Source organism: Stylophora pistillata, chromosome 2 (genome assembly GCF_964205215.1).
Source record: "Stylophora pistillata chromosome 2, jaStyPist1.2, whole genome shotgun sequence".
Taxonomy (NCBI): Eukaryota; Metazoa; Cnidaria; class Anthozoa; order Scleractinia; family Pocilloporidae; genus Stylophora; species Stylophora pistillata.
Window position 1 is genome coordinate 47,297,989 of NC_142520.1, and position 14,807 is coordinate 47,312,795.

General features: G+C 38.3%; 1 pseudogene; it reads right to left on the reverse strand.

Moving 5' to 3' along the window:
• Window positions 1–2,505: 2,505 nt before the first annotated feature.
• On the reverse strand, window positions 2,506–4,792 carry LOC148739939 (uncharacterized; annotated as a pseudogene).
• Between the last annotated feature and the right edge of the window lie 10,015 nt (window positions 4,793–14,807).

Here is a 14,807-nt window from a genome sequence, read left to right on the forward strand (position 1 = left end):
TCGACTTTTTGTATGGTCAACTCGACTTTTTATATGGTCAACTTGACTTTTTACATGCTCAACTTCTGACTTTTTCTATGGTCAACTCGACTTTTTATATGGTGAACTTTTTACTCCCTTTATGGTCAACTCGACTTTTTACATGGTCAAGTGGTAATCTTTCGAGTCGTTCCAGAATGCAATGCGCCCAATCACTAACAAAGATGGCTGCCAATGCTTCACTCTTTGGCCTTGAGGAAAGAATGGCTCAAAACCCCTCTAGACAACGCAACGAGCACGGATTATCTCTATTTTTTGACAATTTAAAGCTACTGCTGTCCACAATATCCTCATATAAAGAAGCAGAAAGATGCAATAACTTGTCTTTTGAGGATCTTGACCAGGCAGCTGATCGATTGAGAACTGCTGCAGAGACCATCCAGTTACTCACATCAGACATTGGGAAAAACGAAGATTTCATTGACGTGGCATCAATCCAAAACTTGTGTCTTGTTAAGGTTAGGAACTTGATTGATCAGCTGCAGCAATACAGAAATGGGATGTTAGATTTTCACATTGAAAGGGCTTATAGTAGCTCACCTGATTCATGAAGGAACGGTCCTGGGCTCTCACCTAGTGTCATTGGGGAAGAACAGATACGCTGTTTAAGAAAGACGCATTTTTCTTGCAAAAAAGATATCTGATTTACTTGGGGTGAGCGACAGTACCCTCTGGTGGAGGAGATTAATGTATGGCATGACTGAACAAGAAGAGTCAAATAAGACTCAGATATCAGATTCTGATTTGGAAAACATAGAGAAGGAAATTCAAGAACTAACTCCAAATATTGGACAAGCTCTACTGGTTGGTGCACAGAGAAGTAGAGGGCTAAATATTCCACGATAGCGTGCGAGAAATTGTCTTTAAACTCTCGATCCTTTTGGGGCAGTTCTACGGTGGCGATCTGCAATTTACAGAAGAAAATACAATGTTCCTACGCCAAGTGCTCTGTGGCACATTGAGAGCAATCACAAACTCATACGATGGAGGTTAATAACTCACGTGTGCGTTCATGGGTATTCTCGAATTATATTTTATGCCCACTGCTGCAATAACAATAAAGCTGATACAGTCCTGGAACAATTTATTGGAGGTGTCAATCGTTATGGATTGCCTTCTAGAGTGAGAAGTGATTATGGTATGGAAAATTTCAAAGTGGCAGAGTTCATGCTAGAGCAGAGAGGTGTTGACGGAGGTGGCATTATAACTGGGACCTCTGTACACAACTGTCGTGTAGAGAGGTCGCACAGAGACATTTACTCAGGAGTACTTTGCTTTTGTGCAAGAAAATTTTCTCGTTTGGAGGATAATGAGCCACTGGATCCAGTAAATGAGTTGCATTTATTTGCATTGCATTATACATACATTCCCAGAATCAATAAGTGTTTACAAGAATTCAAGGGTCAGTGGGAAAATCATCCACTATCTTCAGAAGGAAATCTTTCTCCTATTCAATTATAGACAGCTGGAATGCTTGAAAATGAACACTCTGAATATGCTGCACTTGAAAGCGTGTTTAATGCTTGTAGTATGCATGACTACGGATTTGATCCCTCCGCCCCTGTCCCCTTGGAAGAAGAGAATTAACAGGTAGTAGTCCTACTTTCTGGTCAACAGGTAGCATTCCTAGAAAATCATTGCAACCCCTTACAAGAAAATGACAGAAGTGGTGAAAATACATATATCTTATTAACCAAGCGCGAGGGCCGTACTGGGAGAATATCGGCCCGAGGTCTTGACAGTTTGACAGTACGGACCGAGCGCAGCGAGGTCCGTACAAAAAAGACCGAGGGCCGATACTCTTTCAGTACAGTCCCGAGCAAGCTTGGTTAATAAGAGATTTATTATACGACTGAAGTTCAAAGGGACACAAGACCGGTATCATTCGGGACCATTCGGGACAGTGCCCGGTCCAGTACTTAGAGAATATTGGACCGGCAATAGAGCATTTTGATTGGTTGATTTTAGTCATTGGTCCTCTGACTGCCCGAGTCGTGTAATAAATAGTATTACTTAGATTGAATTCTGTACTCTTTGCTTTCACAGGATATATATCAACTGAACTGACAGTAGTTGCAAACTTGTATTTTGTATAAGAAATCCCTATTACAAGCTGCAAGATGAACAAAACACAATGCTTTTCATTGCCCTTTAAGTTTTTGAAAGAGAACTTTAAATGCTTATGGAACTCATTGTATGTTTGATAAATCTAACAATATAACATAATGTTTTAAACCCAACAAAAGAACCCTAACATAATTTCCATCAATGTCTTATTTTTACAAAATTAATGCTAAGAAGTCTTGATAAAACGATGAAATGAGTGTGCTGTAAGTAAGCAAACCGATCTTGTAAAGACTCAACTCAACATAAAACTACATCGAAACTGAACAATCTGAAAACAAATGAGGTTGAGCAAGCCATACATGGTGAGACCACTTTTTGGTACACATTTATGCTATTTGCTCACACTATGTTCATCTCCCAACTATCTGAATTCAGAATGGCCATGAATTCTTCTCTGAGCTCACAAAAGCTAGGATATGTGCTGGGCACCTCTAAAGTGCAGCTACAGGCGTGGGCAATAGGCCTTCCCTGTAGACCTTCGCTCTGGATGAATGATATTGTCAACCTGTCAGTGACAAGAACATCAGATGCAGTTGTAAACCTCAAAAATGAGGTAAGCTTAGCTTGGTCAAGTCTTCTGATAATATCTTGAGGTGGGACAGTGTTTCTGTCGGAGCTGCTGTAGCCAGACTGGCTTCAAGTAGGCCAATAACTTCCAAACATTATGTTTCTCCTTCTGAAATTAGTCTTATAGAAGGCTGCTTGGCCAATAGTATTGCATGTGACAGTGATGAGATAACTTTCACATTACTTGGAATAACTGAGGAATATAACTGATGTAAAGATTTCACATCTGAGAAATAAATCTTGAGGTGGCCAAGAATTGGTTGCCAACAATCACTTACGTATTTGGGTTTTTGCACTATTTCCTTATGAGCAACCTCTCTCACAATTTCTACAATGTTACTGTGTGTCACTTTTCTCTTACAGTCAAATGCTGACAAAAAGTCAAGCATCTCATCACTTTCACATGCAATACTATTGGCCGAGTAGCCTTCTATAAGACTAATTTCAGAAGGAGAAACATAATGTTTGAAGGAATCTTGCAACATTTCAGGGGAAATGCTCCCCTCCCGGCCCCAAAAATACAGAGCAAGAAAGACTGGTTGTATGGTTGAATGGTTCTTATGTTCCTTTCTAGTCCTTCCCCACCGCAAATAATGCAGTGAAAATGGAGTAAATTAGTAAATTGGCTTTGCTTAATTTATCGAGAAAATACTGACTCTCAGTATATCCCTTTACAAGTATCCTTCCCACTGCTTCCCACTTATTACGGTCAAAATCATGCCTAATACAACGGACTCTTCCAGTCTCCCCCAACATGTGGGACTCGTAGAATTCTTTTCAAAAGAAGGCGAAAACTTCCCTTAGGACCCCATTTCCCTGTTCAGCCTCTTCGTGGCCAAGCTTATTTATTATGATAGCATTTAAATTGGACTTAAAAATGAAAGGATCTGAAAAGATGTCAAGCATATCAGCTCTTACATTTGACCTGTCAACTCTTATGACTTTAGTTGGCATTTCACCATTATTTGATTGTGAATTTGGGGGAAATATTTCTTTAACATCAACTACAGCTTCATAATTGTTAACTGACTCATTGTTCTCCATTTCTGGCGTGTAAGGCATTGGGTCTTCAGTCATAAGTAGTTCCCCTGGGTCTGTGGATACATCCTCAATGTTTTGATGCTGCAATGACGAGGAACTTGTATCAACAAGGTTTTCTTAGAGCTCACCAATGAATTGAGTAAAGGATGGTATCGTAAGCTATTCATCATCTTCATCCCTAGCTACCTCTTCTAAGGGCTGCAGAAATCTGATTTACACACTCCCTTGACTTGAGAGTTTTATTATTCTCTCGCCATCCATTCTAACTCCCCTTGCTATTTTTGGCATCACTAGAGTTCCATAACAATCCCATAAAAAAATACAGTTACAATCAAAAGAATGAAGCAAGTTCTCATCAACACCTTTCAAAGAATGCACGACTGAGTTAGCCACTTAAAACTAGACCTCATCTTGGAGTTCTTCTTGTAATTTTGCCTTACAACTTAATTTACTTCCTTAATTAATATACTTTCACTATTATTTCTGTATCTCGACGAGCAGGAGAAAAACCAAAAAATTACGTTGAGGTATTCAAACATAATATCCTCCCTTGAAATTTGACTTTCAATATTTCTTTTCAAGTCTAGGTAAGACCATTCTTTATTAAAAGGAAACTGGTCGATAATCAAGCCCCTCTCTTCGAGCTTCATTTTGTTGACGTGACTTGGTACTTGGTTTGTATTAGGGTTTGGAATTATTACCAAGTCTTCGTGGAAAATTGTCGGGGACGCCCAGTCTTGTTTCCTCGTGACTTGGAACTCGTAAAAGCACTCGTTGAAGTTCGTTTTCTAGTTGCGGTGACCCCACGTGCGCTGTAAGTTGGAAATCGACGTAAGAGCTCTATTGCATTCGAAGGGCTTGATGATGGAACAGAGGAAGTCGAAGCAGTGTTGGTAGCCGTGAACGCTGCCACATTTCGAATGTCATTATTCTGTAGATTGCCGATGGCTTCGACAGCCTGCTTAGCTTTGACACACGCCGAGGAGATGTGCTGCAAGTCTTCGTTATTGTCGGTCATTTCGTTAGAGTCTTAACACAATGCACTGTGGAGGTCACTAAGTCAAGTTGACCATATACAAAGTCGAGTTGACCATGACAAAAGTAAATTTGTTCACAGAAATACAGAGGGAATATTGACTGGGTTGGCGCCCCAAAGCAATCTCTCAGCATTCTATACTATGTTTGGTGCTTTACATCCTCTTACCAAATATAATATTGTTCCTTCATATCTTTTGAAACGCTGAGCAAAATCCTCATTGTTGCGCAAATTAAAATGTTATATTCGTATTGTGTATTTTTGATATGAAGTAAAAAGAATGGACAACATGGTATGAATTTTCTTTCCTATCAACCAACTGCCTCTCATTTCCCTTGTAGTGTTTTCTAACCTCTCAAGCAAACAAAAATTAATGACATCTTTAGAATTGTGAAACATATAAATTGAAATCCGTGCGTTTTGGATTAGTTATCCTTTTATTCACCACTCGGCTGATATTTTGAAGTTATCTCTTACAAGCTGCCTGCTTCTTGTTTTGTTCTCTGACGTGAGTATTATTTGACCTTTTTATTCGATCAGGTTGATCGTTTTCCAAACTTCTCAACATTACTGTTTTTGACAATGTAGCGATGTTGGTGGGGGGAAATGAGATTTCCATAAATTAAATAAATTTTTATCATGAATTTATTCAAGTTTCACTCATTTTGTGTCGTCCTTGTTTTGACAGCTAGGTGTGACATGCACATTTAGAGCATAATTCACAGATACATTGTGCTTTGGTCAAAAACTGAAAGGAATCAGGTTGACTAAACATACTTTGCTGTGGGGAAATCTTTTAGAAGCTATTTTAAAGCAGAACACGGAGCATACATATATAAACAGGATCGACATCTGTACTGAAATTGTAGATATCTAGCAGTAAAAGAAGGAAAGCTCGCCGCCTTTAGATAAAAAGAGCTCGTAATAAAATAATCATATTATTCATCCATTTCAAAATTCATCGATAATTCCAAAACCGTCAGTACTTGTTCTTATTGGCAAGAGAACGACCATTGCTCTTTAAAGGACAGATGTTTCGATCTCTTCCCTTTAATTTTTAAATACATAATTCATCTTGTTATATCATTTGTGGTGCGAACCTCGCAAGAAACTATTAAAAGTATTTTATAATTCTTAGATGTGGAAAAATCAAACCAGTCTCGTTATTCTCACAGCCAATCAGCTTTAGTCTCTATAACATATATTGAAGATAGAAGGAGAAATTGCGCTTTGCAATAAGTGTTAAATGGTATATCATCAGAGAAATTGCAAAAGAAAATAATTTATAACATAACTAAAGCAAAGCGCTTGTTTTTTCTCATCACGTAAGATTTGTTAGATGAAAGGGAACTCTTGTTACAATGTTTCAATGTTATGTTAATAAAACAAAAGGTAAACACCCCAATTTGTTCATAGTTCCGCTGAACTCTTTCACCGGTTGTTGGATACAGGGCTTAGAAAGAGGATTTTGGTCGGTATTTTAGGAAGTGTGATTAAACTTTATCGAGTTGCTGGTTTGCAGTCGGTTGTTATGAATGAATTTTCGCGCGCTTGTTTTCTCTTGTCACATAAGACTACACGAACATTTTTTTTTGCGATTTAGCTGAATGTATGACTTCTGTTCTTCCAATGTCTCAATGTTATGTTATAAAACAAATGGTGAACGCCATAGCGTGCGCTATTGAGTTATGGATGCACTTGGGAGGTTTGCTAAGCACTCAAGAAGCTAGAGTCGCACTCGGCTATCGCCTCGTGTGACTCTTACGCTTCTTTCGTGCTTAACAACCTCCCGCGTGCATCCATAACTCATTAGTACACGCTATGGCGTTCACCATTTGTTAAATTTGTATGCATTATGCACTTTCTATATATTCAGGTGAAAAGAATAGCAGATTTAGGATATCTCTTTTTTTCCCACGGATAGACTACTTTAATTTCTTTTTCGTCTAATGTTTTACAATTTCTTAACGAATGGTAAACTTTTATTTTTGATAACTGTATGTCCGTTAGTCTGTGAATATCATTGATTTATCATTTACAAACTGACTACTTCATGTCTAATTTTTCTTCATTTGACTTTCAAATTTACGTCAAACTTGGAAAAACGCACAAGAAACATGTTTCCTTTTCGGTAAAATTTGCATTTCTATTGTAAAGTATCATCACAAAACACACATTCTTATATGTCGAAGAATTCAGACCCTTTTCTATGTCGATCATTATCCTTAACTTTTACTATTTCTATTGCTGAAAATATACCGGCTTTGGTGAGGAAAAATTTAATTCTGGGAAATAATAAAAAGTGATGAAAGAAAGTATTAATGTTTCAGTTATTCCGTGTCTCTGTTTCACAGAAAACGCGTAATATGCATCATAGGAATAACACGAGAGTCACAAACAGTACGAAAAAAATGCAAACCATGCAGTTGAAATACCGAATAATTGCGGTAGACAGAATAGCTCGGAATAAATATTGTGATAAATTTATCAAAAGCATCCGCATCTGTGCATACAAAGAAGATTATTTGTCATCGACCAAAAGAATGCTTATTGCTTTCAAATCTAATTTTTCTCAAGTATAGGGAGCCAGAGGGAATTGAATTGAACTAATACATAGGGAAATAACTGAAAGTAACAAAGCTCTTATCTTAAGTACCTGAATGTTGATTGTCCCTTTACTCTGTTAGCAACTGATCGCATTTATCCGCATAAGCAGAAGAGAATTCATCCACGCAGGGGTAAAGACTTTTACAGCTGTTGTTAATTGTTGTTTTAAATAAATACAAAGCTACAAGACAAAATTTTTATCACGTATTTCGTTCCATTCGTTCAAGCCACGCGTTCATCTTAAAGAATGAAATTAAATCGTTGTTTGGTTTTCTTCATTTTTTAGTTTATTTTCTTTTTTCATAACTGCTTATCATTTTCATTATCGTATTTGACTTGCAAATTCAAATTATGCTAAATTTTCTTAACCATAAATATTTTTTTTCAGTTTTTATTAAATATAACTTATTTTATCTATTCATTTGAGTCTGGAATTTAAAACTACTTATGTCACCCCATACTTTAAATTATTATCCTATGTTATATCAAATGTCACTCAAAAACGAAAACTTGACTTCCGTGGTTGAATGAGTCTGTGTTGAAAACGACTTGTCAGTGGAAAATTAATATGTTATTTGCTGGCAGTGAGGTTCTTATAGAAACGAAATGCCATGTACAGACAGCATTTACAAGTCTGAAATCGGAGTTTTCCGTCCTACGCTCCATCCTTCCTTTTTGCAATTTTGCAATACTTACTAAAGGTCATAAATTGGTTTATTACCAGCGGGGGAGCATTTTTACCCCCCGGATGGTTCTTAATTAGTTGCCCCGTCATGGGTCATTGAAACGTATTCTCGTCCGTTGTCATCTAACAAGAACTTGAAATTTAGCTTCGTCAACTGTCGTAGACCTTCGCGTCCTCGATGACACCAGCACAAGGTTATATGAAGCCAGATATTCCGTAACAGATCCCAAAGATTGTCTCTCCGGATTTTATTTGACGACTTCATCTTTTGGAGATCTGCTACTAGAATTCAAGGTTTGCGTTTTGCGTTTCCTTTGTTGTCGCGCTTGTTTAGTTTTCTCTGAAGGAGCCTGTTTGTCGCTTGGAAATCGAGAGATGACAAAACGTGGAGCCCTACTCCATGGAGCACCCTTTGGATGGAGTATCCCTTAAATTCATGTAGTGACCAGATAAAGTACTTTATAAGCATGGTAAATCGTTTAGCTGTACATATCTTAATGTATTTTGAGCTTGCCAGCTCTATGAATGTCACAGTTCGACATAGTCCACGAATTGACCGTCCTCTTGAATTTAACATTAAACTGTTGGCCACATCAAACGGAGGGCTTAAAGGCTGGTTTTCATTAGTGACGGAGTCGGAGTCGGAGTCGTAAGAGCACTTAGCGCTTATGACCAAGTGAAATTCGAAAAACCGAGTCGTAAGCGGAGTCATAAGCTCGACGGAATCGAAGCTAGAAGAATCAGAACGTTTCCATTTTCTTCCGATTCCGCTTATGACTCCGTCGCTTACGATCTAGTGAAAACTGCATTGTCGGAGTCGGAAGCGAGAGCGGAAGCGGAAGAATAAACCAATCACAATGCTCAATTCCAGGCCCGCGAAAGTACAAATTTGGCGCCGAAGACAACATGGTGGACGAAGAGCAACTTTGGCTCTCATTAATCGTTATTTTGCGCAGGCAAAGACGATATGAAAAAAAAAATTAACTCTAATAGCTAACACAATTACTCGTAACCCAGTAGTTTACATTGTGGGCTATAAAACAAATAATTCAAATTGAACATAACATTGTTAATAATCCCAACTGGCCGGAGGCAAACTAGTTGGCTATTTACAAGCATGGCCGAGGATTTGACCTCGGAGCCAACGTGAAATAAACTCAAGTAGTGGTCAGGGCGGGACTCGAACCCGGGAGCGACGGACACGCTGACCACTCGGCCACGCTGCCTCCGACAGGAATGATATAGCTCGAAAGAGAAAGAAATTTTGAGTTCGTCATATCTATCGACGTCGAGCAGATTAGGAAGAGTATGCTAACCTCGTCAGCGAACTACGACTTGGTGATCGTGAATTGTACTTTCGGTAGATTCACTTTTGCGAGTATTTTAACTTTTAATTTCGTACTTTTACAGTCAAGCTCACACGTTTAAATTTGTTACGGCTATTTGTGCATTTTGGAAAGATGGAGTCGAGCATTGTGATTGGTTTATTCTTCCGCTTCCGCCTCCGACTCCGACAATGCAGTTTTCACTAGATCGTAAGCGACGGAGTCGTAGGCAGAATCGGTGTTCTGCTTCCGACTGCGTCGGTTTGATTTTCACTAGATCGTATTGCTCCACGCTTCTGATTACGACTCCGACTACGACTCCGTCGCAAGTGAAAACCAGCCTTAAATGTAATCCAAGAACATGATTTCTCTTTGATAGGCCCAGTACCATCTATATTTAGGATCTTCCAGAGGCCAAAAGTACGGTCATCCTTCATTTGGCAGCGGGTATTTCGTCTTTGAAAATACCTATCAGGTAAGGCGTCTGTAAGAGGTGTGGCGTTCAATCTATTGACAAAAGAATTTGGTTATATCAACAAAGTTGAAATGGTAAATTGGCCACGGTAACAATTACAAAAGCTGACGTTTCGAGCGTTAGCCCTTTACAAAAGGCCTCATGGGTTTCTTAATTGTGTGAAGCGATGAAGATAAAAGCTAGTACTTCAAAAAAAGTAATTCGTGTGTTTCAACTTCCACTTCTCTTCGCCCTTCTATTTGTAGCGTAATAAAATTGAGATATGCAAAGAAACAAAAAATAGAAACACCGATGGGTAAGCAAATAATCCAACTGGGCAGTTGATTTGGAAAATGTAGTAAGTTTAAATATTTTACCTCGTGCAGAACTCGAAACAGTGGGTTTTGTTCATGATATGGAGATTTTTTTTTATCTTCCGGTCAAAGGACTCATTACACAGCGCTAAAACCAAAATGGAGGAACCTGTTAGACTGAGAGCCCCCTATCCCCCCCAAAAAATTGGGATGTACGGAACTGTGACAATCGGAGAGCGGGAAGGCTCAAAATGTATTTACTAAAAACATGTACATCTATACGATTTACCATGTTTATGAAGTATTTTATTCGACCAATACATGATTTTTTAGGGTACTCAATTTAGGTACTCCATAGGGTACTCCATAGAGTAGGGCTCCGCGTTTTGTCATCTTCCCTTGGAAATCTGTGCCTTTTGAAATGGAGATATCCCCTATTAAATGGCGGATTGCTGAGGTATCTTTCAATTGTACTTCGCAATCCGAGAAGGGATTACTTTGAATGCAATGTACCATCTTTTGTTCGTGCTTCTGTGTAAAATTAGCGGAGATTTAGGTCAAGCTCTTTGTTGTTCATTTCGTGGAGGTTCTTGGCCACTTTTTTTTTCACTGCACCAAGCTATTAAAAAACGACAAAAACGGGTGTCAGATGAAAAAAAAAATTTTGTTCTGTGTTTTGGAGTTTATTTGCGAGAGGAAGTTGTAGTGGTTGGTTAGAAACGTGTGTGTGCTAGCCAATTTTGAAATTATCCCCTTTCATTGATTACCTTTTTTGGCGAGAAGATCAAGCGAATGTACGCCCACTCTATTCGAGGTTTTCATATTGTATTTATTACATTTTTGCAACAAGAAAAACTCACCTTCGAAAACTTGGATAGCTCATTTGGCGGACTGTTTGGTTTTCTTTGTTTTTGCTCTTGTAATATGTCGTCAATTGCGGCACTTGACATGTTTTCAAATCTTTACTTGTTGAGTTGCCGCTTCGCTCATTGTTTTCATAACTAACTAACGGATAGGTCGCACTATTATTGACAGTAGCTTCTAAACCGATCGACGCTAATAGCTCGTTTTCTCTTCGTCTTTTAGGTCGTAAAGGACATCTGGGTCGAATAAAAACCCAAGAGAAAAATTTGGGATTTGGTCCGCCATGTTATAAACTGGCAGATAGCTCCACAGCATTAACTCCATGTTCTCTTTCAACAATAGAGTGTTTCTGACTAGGAACTATCGGCAAATAGTTGCCCCGCGGAAATTTGATGTTCGTAAAACATATATTGGCCCGAGAAGCGAAGCATCGAGGACAAATATGCTAGTTTTAAGAACATCAAATTTCCTAGGGGCAACTATCAGACCGATATTTCCGAGATGTAAGCACTCTATTACCTTTATTGTTCACCACTAAATTTTCTTCCACGCGCTAGTTGAAAAACAGTCAAAACCCACTAAATGTAGATCAATCAAATATTTATTCATGCGAACAGCCTGTCACAAAATTAATGTCAATAATTCGCAACCCTACAGTTTACTGTTTACTGTTTACTATTTACTGTTTAAAGTTTCCTGTTTACTGTTTTATTATTATCTCATGGAACATTAAAACCCAATTTATACAACCCGCATGATAGCATTAGCTAGTAATAAATACGTAATAAGTAAATACTACACACTGTACTGTTTACTGTTTACTGTTCACTGTTTACTGTTTACTGTTTACTGTTTACTGTTTACTGTTTACTGTTTACTGTTTTATTATTATTTCATGGAACATTAAAAGCCAATTTACACAACCTGCATATAGCATTAGTTAGTCTTGGCGGGTATTAGTGGTAAATCATAAGTAAATACTATACATTGTAAGCAGAGATTTCATTACTACCACAATATTACTGCAGTTATAAGCTTTGCATTAGTATACTATATTATGAGTTAAAAGGTAAGTACAGGTGTCATACAAATTAAATACAATAAAATTACTAGTGATTTAAAACAAGACAAGACATTTAAACAAGACATTGTACTCGTACATTGGCTAAATGATACATTATACCTGTCAGAATTGAGAAGTCACTGCTTTTTTCCGATCTGCCTAACTTCGCGGCCGTCAAATCATTCAAAATTTTTCACGGATGAGTACTATCTATCCGGGAATTTTCCGCAGACGAGCACTATGGGCTGATAGCGTCACGTGATCAATTTAAACCAATAACAATCGGAGAAAATTTAGTGGTAAACTATACATGCATAACCTATATAAGCTTTATTTATACACGGTATCAATTTCACATAATATATGCTCTTCCATCGAGCCGTGTGTAACTTAAATATGCAAATAATCATTCATAAGCAATTTACAACGAACACTATTTCTACTAATGAATATAATTATACAACGTATGCTAATACTAATATTCCAATGCTATATACCAACAGCAATGCTAAAACTAAAATCTAATACTACAACTTGTCACAAAATAAGAGCTATTAAATCCTAAAATAAAAAGATCGTTAAGATTATGACAAAAAGCAATTGCTATGTGAGCAGGGATTCTTTGAAAGCATTAATAGTCGGGTCTGGGTTTTTTCTAGTAGTTGAGAGGCTGTTCCATAGTGTAGCACCTCGATAGTGCAACCTACCTTTTCCGGCTTCGGAGAGTGGTCTGGGAGTAAAGAGATTATGAGCCGAGTCCCTCAAATTATAAATGAATAAAGCTTGATAGTTTCTAAAGAAACTGTTTGGGGCTGCGTAGGTGGGGGTAACGAAATAGTTTGGATATATCAACAACGTTGAAATGGTAAATTGGCCACCGTAACGATTACAAAAGCTGACGTTTCGAGCGTTAGCCCTTCGTCTGAGCAAATGGGCCCGAAAGGGCCAGAAAGGGCTAACGCTCGAAACGTCAGCTTTTGTAATCGTTACGGTGGCCAATTTACCATTTCAACTTTGTTGATTTATCCAAATTATCCCTCAAATTATAGGTATGGACTTGAGATATTGTTTGAAAAATATTATGAAGGCGAAGTGGAAAGTGATTATTGACCACCTTATACATAGCAATCGCTAGCTAGCTGTTTAGTTCGCCTTTCTTCAATTGTATCCCAGCAAAGGTCATGTAATAAACAAGAAGATGGCGTCAACTAATCAGAATTGTTTATTATACGAGCAACCCTATTTTGTAGCTTCTGGAGTCTCTCAGACTGGCATTTTCCGATACAAACCCATACTGGGCTACAATAGTCGAAAAAAGGAACAACCGGGGCATTGTTCCCTCTACTAACTATGTACCTGTTAGTCATGTTAATTAAGGTGTAACGCGGTACTGCGGCCCTGGCCCGCTTTAGAATTGCCAGGCGAGCTGATACTTTTTTGACAAGTGATCAATTTGAGAATGCCACGTTAAAGTATCATCAATTTCGACCTCTATGTATCTCAGTGTGGGTTCTGACTCAGTATCCACAGAATGTCCATTGATTCTTACATCAGGCTGATGATCTAGGTGTGTGATCTTGTTTTGAGTAGCAAGTAATAATGGAATATTTAGTTTTCTTCACATTAAGACTAAGTTTACATGCTTGGAGCCAGGACTGGATTTTTGTTTAGATCACTGTTCAGCTTTATTTGTAGATCAGTAGGATCATGAGCAGTAAGGGTAAGACAAGTAACATCAGCATACAGTCTTGGTGTTGAGGATAGACCACTCGCAGGAAGATCATTTATATAAATCAAGAAATTATAGGTCCCAGGATGGAACCTTGAGGGACACCACACACAGTGGAGCCGTAATCAGAAAGAGAGCATTAACATAAGTTCTTTGCTTGCGATCAGTCAGATATGATTGAAACCATTTTAAGCTTATGGAGTCAACCCTACAGAAATTGAGCTATTTAAGTGGTATTTCATGATCAACAGTATCGAAAGCTGTTTTGAGATCGAGAAAAAGAACTCCATTTAGTAAGCCACTGTCAAAAGGGCAGTCAAAGTGGAATGACAAAATCGAGATCCCAACTGAGCATCGGTAAGTAAATCATGCCTCATTAAAAAAATCATATAACTGGTTGAAGACTACTCTCTCAATAAGTTTACTGACAGTCGGTAAGACAGATAGAGGTCGATAATTATTTGGATTAGTTTGATATCATCCTTGTAAATAGGAGTGACTCTGGCTACCTTCCAATCATCAGGAAAATACCGGTAGTTAAATATCTATGAAAGGATCCAGAACTATAAACAATGGCCATATAATATTGAACTATAAACAAGGTCAAGGAAGCAGAACTATAAACTCCAATAGAGCACGCCCTTCCAACCAATGACAGCGCGCTTTATATCTGAACTTTAATATAAACCCATATCTACTCGCTAAAAAATTGCTCAGTTTATGGAGAATTTGGCCTTGATTACAGCCCTAACTTATGGGATTCCTTCTCACCTTTTCTCTTTTCAATCACCAATCGAGTTAATCGAGTTACGTTCTAGTGTCTGCGCCGAGGAGCGGATCACTCCAGCAGTGATCTACGAGCTTCAAGCGTTGCGCATGAAAAGTCGCGGAAAGGAGGGGAAGTAGAACCGTGCTATAGCCATCTGCAGGTGAATAAGGGGCTTCACTGTAACGCC